This window comes from Chenopodium album, chromosome 18 (genome assembly GCF_948465745.1).
Source record: "Chenopodium album chromosome 18, dcCheAlbu1.1, whole genome shotgun sequence".
Classification (NCBI taxonomy): Eukaryota; Viridiplantae; Streptophyta; class Magnoliopsida; order Caryophyllales; family Amaranthaceae; genus Chenopodium; species Chenopodium album.
Window position 1 is genome coordinate 39753451 of NC_137851.1, and position 7665 is coordinate 39761115.

Genomic DNA, 7665 nt, shown 5'->3' on the forward strand with positions numbered 1-7665 from the left:
GTTACTTTCCAAAAAGACACCACTTAGAGCAAAAAATATTATGTTCTCATTTAGGTTGTGGAGGTAATTCCCGTAGTCTCACTTGAATGCTTAATTACAAAGAGACATGTATATTGTCTTTGGGTAAAAGTTCGTTGTGAAACAAACGGTTAGCTCCCACTTGAGCTATCTTAGCCTTTAATGAGCCATTAAACTCCCACTGAACCACCTAGCTCTTGCTAAGCCGGTGAGCTCCCACCGAGTCACTTAGCTCCCACTGAGCTAGTGAGCTCCCACTGTGGCTAAGAGTTTTAGAGATATACTTGAAAAGACGTTTAGAAGTTAATTCTATCCATAACTGAATATGGTGTCCTTTCTTAGCTCTGACATTTTGTTTAGTGTAACATTAGTCATTTATGCAAATCTTTAAGAACTTTATAGGAAGGGATGTGATCCATCATTGTTCGAGTCATTTTTAAATGGCATCGAGGTCTCCGTAAAGACACACTATATTCTTTGTGGAGTTATTTATGAAAATTTCAATTTCATAACTTTGTGATGGTCACACTTGGCTCAAGCAAACATCGCTCGATCTAATCTAGACGTTTTGATATCTTGCCAAGTCGATTCTATACTTCATTGAACTCTTGAACTATTCAAGGTCAAGTTTGTTCACATTTGATGAATATAGCCATATTCTTTCAAATTTTTCGTGAAACGTTGAAGTAATTGAATCCTCTTTAGCTTTCGGAGTCAATTGTTTATACCAAGAACAATAGCTCTTTACTTTGTCGGATTTTAACAAGTAAGACTTGCTTGTCTTAGAACGATTCAGATCAATCAACTGTCAAGAGCCTATATAGACTTTAGTACGTTCTTGTTAATGTGACATTGCTAAAGATGTCCGGAACACAAATCAAGTCTGTGATTTGTACTTTATGAGTTTTCATGTTAGGAAAATGTTTGTTTATAATCAAGCATTCTTGACTCATGGTTTAGACAGCCATGCCATTCAAATAAATTCACAACTATTGCTCTTTACTTTGAATGTGAGTCTTTCCGTGTGTTAACAGATTGTTTGCTGATTATGGAACACAATAACTATTTATTTGTTCCAGCCTTAGCTTAAAAGTTCTTTAAACAAAGTATACGACCTTACAACTGATGTAGCTCTTCATGCTTCATTCTAAGCTTGTAAGTCAATAACTTAGCTTATCTTCAATAGTTTGAGGTCACTTTCAAAGTGTAATACTCAAGCAGTATCTGAACTTGTGAACATAATAACTTGCTAAGTTAATTAGAATAACATGAACTCTTTAGTAGAAATGGAATCTTATTCCTTTTCTTTATTCCTCGTGTCCTATAATTCTTATCATACTTTATCTCATAATCTTTCAGAATCATTTCTTTAAGAGTCTTTGACTTTTATACATTGTTAGGCATAATTAAGCAATTTATGTGTCGTATAACAAAGTTCCATCTTTTACTTTAATTCGTACTTGAATTAATACATCAATGAGTTTTACTCACCAGCGTATAAAACGAAAAGATATGTTGGTTGTCAAGTATTGACAATTTTGAGTTTCCAACTCAATACTTCATGTTTATCAAAACTACCTAGTATTTTGAATACATGATGTCCAACCGTCCTTTCGGACTTATAAAATTCATTTATGAGAATTGTATTTTAGAAATGTCTTTCCTTTCTTTGAGAACTATTCTCAAAAATTTCCTTTACCAATCATGAAAAACAATATAGTTTGATTTGGAATTCTACAAATATATGTGCAAAGTATAACCATTTATCAAGAAAATAACATAATAAGTGTGAAATTTAAAAGCATTCATGCAAATTTCAATCTTATTAAGCGTCTTATCCACGCATTAAATTTGTCCCCATTTGGCGAGAATAAGGCGATTCCAAGATCCAAAGAAACAAAGAGTGGTTAAGCATGCTTTGGCTTGTCTTAACACTCAATCTTCTAAGATAAGCAACTCTTTTCTAAGGCTCCAAGACACTCTTGGTTGAATAAATCGTCGCATCTAATGCTCTCTCAACAACTCATCCACTTTGCCATGACATGTTAGGACTCCATCACTCATATCGTTGAGTATAACCAAAATCAACATGTATGCGATGTCTTGCTTTGGCAAACCCATCATCATACCTTACGTATCCTAGGGAATAATAGTGATGCCTCGCTTTGGCGTAGCCCATCACTACTCTCAATAGGTCAATAAGTGTTGTTTTGGAATGATAAGTTTTACTCAATATTTTAGGGACCTAGGGTTTCTATGTTGGTTGATTTAAGTGAACTTAATTAATCATCCCAACATTCGAAACCTAAACATGCATCTAACATATAAATCACACATATATATAATCATAAATATATATATCGAAAACATAAATAAAGATGTATTTGGCAACTAGCATGACCCCTTGAGTCTTCAAGGGACGGTTTTTTCAACTTCATGGCTTCGTCTTCAAGACATGACCATAATTATGCAAATACTAGTATCTACGATTAGGACTAATCTAAATATTAAGGCACAAAAATACTCAACTGTTCGCAGACTGTATTTAGATTTACAAAAATACATCACGGATCGCAGTCCGTATTTTCTATCCTAATCGGGCCCCACTAGTTGCCATTTCATAAAACCTGTGAGAGAATATATATTCCATTCATCCATTCACTATTTGTGAATGGCCCATGTATTTTACAACGGTAAACAAGTAACAATGCATAAAACACGCATAAACTAGTAACTAATTTAGGTCGTTAATCCAATTAACATGCCTAATTAAAACTAGTCAAAGTTGTTTAACCGATTATGTAATTTAGCGCAATTAAAATTGAAGCTCCCACTAAATTCCGCATCCATCTTAATTAATCCAATTAATGAAGTCGGTAAACCCAAAATTTTGTCAAAATTAATTTTTCCAATGCCGCTCAAAACCGAGGACTACCCTCAAAATTAAAATAATTAAAACCAAAATAATTAATTAAAATAAATAAAACGGAAAAAGAACACAAAAAATGTGTAGTCCAAAATGTCTAAGTGCCTAGCACCAAGACTCGAAGTGCTCATTGCACCACATTGCTTCGCAATCAATGTCCACGCACGCTAACCCCTATCAAGCACCAACATACATACATATATAGCATGCCAGCACCACAATAGCCGAGCCACGCACAGGGTTGCACCTCCTCGAGGCAGCCCGTTGGCAGCCACATGCGGGCTGTTATGTAACTTGGCTCGCCAAGGGATGCTTTGCCCTTGATTTCCGTGCAATATCCCCGGGTTTTTAACCCAAATTTTGCGTGACTAAATAATTAATTCCAAATTAATTTTAGAATTAATAAAATGAGCCAAAAATGAAAAATTATTACAAGTCCAACTTAAATAAAAATTCATCAAGGTGCACATAACCAAATTATTTCCAAGAACCATTCTTTAATAATATTGGTTTAACTTGGTGCAACAAAATGAACAAGGGTAATAACTCACTATTAATTTAATTAATTTACATTAATCATGAGATTTTGACAAAATAAAGGGGGGTTGGAATTATGAACACAAATATTCAAATAAAGATTCCAACTTTAACTTGTGAATCCTTGAAAAATTATATCTTCCAACATGAAGATAAATCAAATTTCTATCACAAGATTCAAACTTTATGATTCCAATCAACTTAATACATGATTAAATCAAAAGTTTAATAAAAAATTCATGGAATTTAGCAACTCAAAGTTCCAACCACTTAAAACAATTAAAGATTGGATCTTTAGTACTTAGAAGCCTCAAAGAACAAATTTTTCACACTTAATGCAATGAATTTGCAATTATGTGAAAATATAAACCAATCTTTCAAGCACCAATTACTACCAAGTAACCATGCTTAAAGAGGTTTAAAATGCAGAAACATTAAGGAAAGAACCAAATACGTAACCACCATAAATATGCCATTAAGATTCAAGGTTAGAAAGACTTAAAAATTTTCGTCAAAACGAAAAATCCCTCGAAAAAGGCATTTCTGGTCGTTTTTTGGCTAAAAACACAGTCCAAAAGGGTAAAACCATTTCCAGAACACCTTTTCCACCCAAAATTCACTATTTTTGGGTGAAAATCTGGGTTTTGGGCTGAAGACAGCTTTAATACGAGCTTAAAATTAATAAAACCGAGCTACTAATCTAATTAGCAACTTCAAACCAGAAAAATTAAGCCATAAAAACACCTTGAAAAATATGATTATAAAAATAAATGAGCAAGGCTTCGATACCGCTGTTGGGTTTTGACGAGTCCGACTCACCGCGGAAGAAAACCCGAGCCAAGACCACACTCACAATAAATATAATCATAAAGCATAATTAACTTAAACAACAAGATTACGAAAGAGATTAATACCTTTGGCGTGTGCTTCGCTCACTAAAAGAGCTCTTACTTCGAAAGCTCTAAGTCTCGCTCGCACGAGAACCTCCAACGGAAGTCCACCCGCAACTCGACCCCCGAAAATAGTCCAATGCTTAGGGGTTAGCTAAGCCCGACCTAAACCCGAGTAATTATATGTGTTCAAAGGTTTTCTCAATGGAGATGCCTTTTTCAACACCTTACTCAAGTGAAGAATCCCAAAGTATGCCTTGGCTATTTATAAGGAGTGCTTCCTTGTGAATCCCACTCATCTTTCAATGTGGGACTTTTTCACAAAAAGATCCCACATAGAAAGAATGTTGAATTCAATCCTTAGTTAAATAAGCCAAGGAATAACAAAGTAACAAGTGTCACATGGTTAGGTGAGGACCACTTCCTCACTTGCTCCCCAAGGCAACCCACATGCATTGTGATCTAACCATGTGGCACCCAACCTTGAGCCCCAAGTTGGGTTCGGTTGGGTCGCCACCTTTTGGCCCACGTCCATGACCCACCACCCGGGTCCGCAGCCCGCTGCCAAATGGCATTGCCAACATGGCACGCTGCCACATGGCGCGTTGCCACTTGGTGGCTGCAAACGTGGCACGCCGCCACCTTGACGCGCCGCCACCATGGTAACTGCCACGTGGCGCGCTGCCACGTGTACTGCCACATGGCGCTGCCACGTGAGTCTCGCCAATTCCTAAATTTTGGCTCGACTTTTAAGATTCGGTTCCGACGCTCTAAGCTTGGAATCCGATGTCTTTGTTCACAATACTCAGGCGACTCATTAATTACTTCCGAATTAATTCATCGCATCGGTTCGTTAGTTGCTTGGGTGTGACCCTAAGGGTTCAGTCAAGATTAAGCTGTAATATTAATTATACATTAATATTACTAATCGGAAGCGGCCTCCACCCAGGCATTCCGATCACTTGACCTCACTGAATAATTAGCTTTCTAATAATTTCGAACCCTCTATCGAAATAATACACTTGTTCGAAGGACACCATTCCTTTCATACCTAACTATAGATTTTTGCCTAAAAAATAAATAAACTAAAAAATAACTGTAAATTTAAATTAAAAGGGTTTTAACAAAACTTATGTCAAAATAAAATAGTCTTAACAAATTTATAATAGTGTCAGTTCATTTTCTTTCAAAATATAAATACATAAATTGTAAATTAAGATCAGTGTTCTTTCTCTTGAGGGAAGTTAATTTTTCAGAAACCCAACACTAAAAACAGTAAGTTTCTTTCCATTTCTATTTCACCATGCATTCATATTTACAGTGTCGCACATGTATGATAAAAATGTCTTCTCCACATCTAATATGTTTTGTTTACAGAAAAGTCATACATTGTAGATCATTAGTAAGTGAAGTTTAATTTTATTTTACAGATTCTCTTTGAGTAAGTCTATTTCTTCTATTTCATGTATATTGCTGAACAATGAATAAGAAAGGAAAAAATAAATAGTAGCCCTTATATATATATTTACTATGGAGTACAAGATTTATTTGCATGTTTGAAACGACATATATGGTATAAGATTGGGAAAGTGTTCGGATCAATAAAATTGGTAAAGTGTAATCTTAGCCATTATATGTATATTTACTATGGAATACAAAATTTATTTGCATAATTAATTGGTATGGCATATATGGTAGAAGATTGGTAGAGTGTTCAATAGAATTGGTATATTGTACGGAGTATTCTTTAACGTATGTATTTCAATTAAAACTCTAGGGTGTGTATTCTATAATCGTAGCACTTATTGAGGCTAAAGAAATTTTTCATGACATCTTAAACTCATTTTATGGGGAACAAAGTACTCAAATAAATACATTGATAAGTTGATTACGATCAAATAGTTTACATCCTTTAAAATCATTAATTATAAGCCTGGAGATCAAAGTCCCAATTTCCTATCTTTGTCTAAATTTGCAGAGAGAAAAACACTAGAGCGCTGGTGAAAGTGACATTCAATTTGGCTACAAATTCTCTTAAGGTTAGTTAAAACTTTACCACTTCTACTCTATGTTTCTTCAATCGTTATTTCTTTAGATCAATGCTTTGAAACACTAATGTATAGCAAAGGAGAACTCTAGATATACTTTTAAGCTTTTATAAAATAAATTATAGGAAATTATATTGTGCACCTTCTTTTAATACAATTTCTACAACTCATTTCCTTTGGTGCATTCTTCTGTTGATTAATGTTTCAGTATATACAATTGGTGGTTAGTTATACATGTTCAATCCCAATTAAGTTGTATATGTAATGTTTTTCAAATTAAACTTGTGCAATATCTATTTTCAATTGCTTTGATAGTTATTGTCATGTTGGTGGGATTAGAAAAATGCGTACTTGTAGACAAAGTGAAGGTACATTAGATATGTTCATAATTAAATCAAACCCACAGTTTATGATACCTCTTTTAAAAACCGAAATTTAACGATAACCTTAAAGAGGTGATCTTATAATAATGCTATATCTGTAAAACAAAATTATTATAAGATTTAGATGAAAAATTCCTATGCTATCCACTCAAACTTCATCCTTTTAACATAGCAATTAACCACCAATAAAGAAGTCACAAACCATAATCACGACCACTCTTCTTATTTTTTATTAAAAAAAAAAAACTTCATCCCCTTTCTTCATCCACTTTTCGTCATGCAAACATTTATTTGATTATGTTTTGCCTTTCCATTCATTCATTTTTCACTAATTAATCTCAGGCTTATTAGTAAGGTCTTAAAAACTGAATAGAATTTCATGATCAGCCATGAATTCTGTTTATTTGTGTTTTCAACAAGTAGGCAAGGAAATTACCTTATATGTTTAATTGGATACCAATTGCTTGGATGCTTTGACAAAGCTTGAGATGACTTGCTAGACGGAAAAAAGGGGTTTGTAGATATGGACAATGGACTCTAAAAAGCGTGCTCGGTTCTTGAGAAAGTGTATTATTACACAACGGAGGAATAGAAACAATAGATTAAGGGCAAATCAAAGTGTAATTATCCAAGAAACAACCACTGTATCAACCTATGTTTCAGAACAAAACGCTGGTAAGATATGATAATTAATATTATTATTAACATAATAATGCAATAAACAGGTGTGCATCGCACGAATTTAAGACTAATTTTGTTAAAAAGGGGCATATATATGGAATTTTGGCATTTTCTATCATTTTTCAAGGAAATCGCCCTAAATAGTATGGGAGTTCAAAAGTGTTTTATTGGGTTGGTTTTGA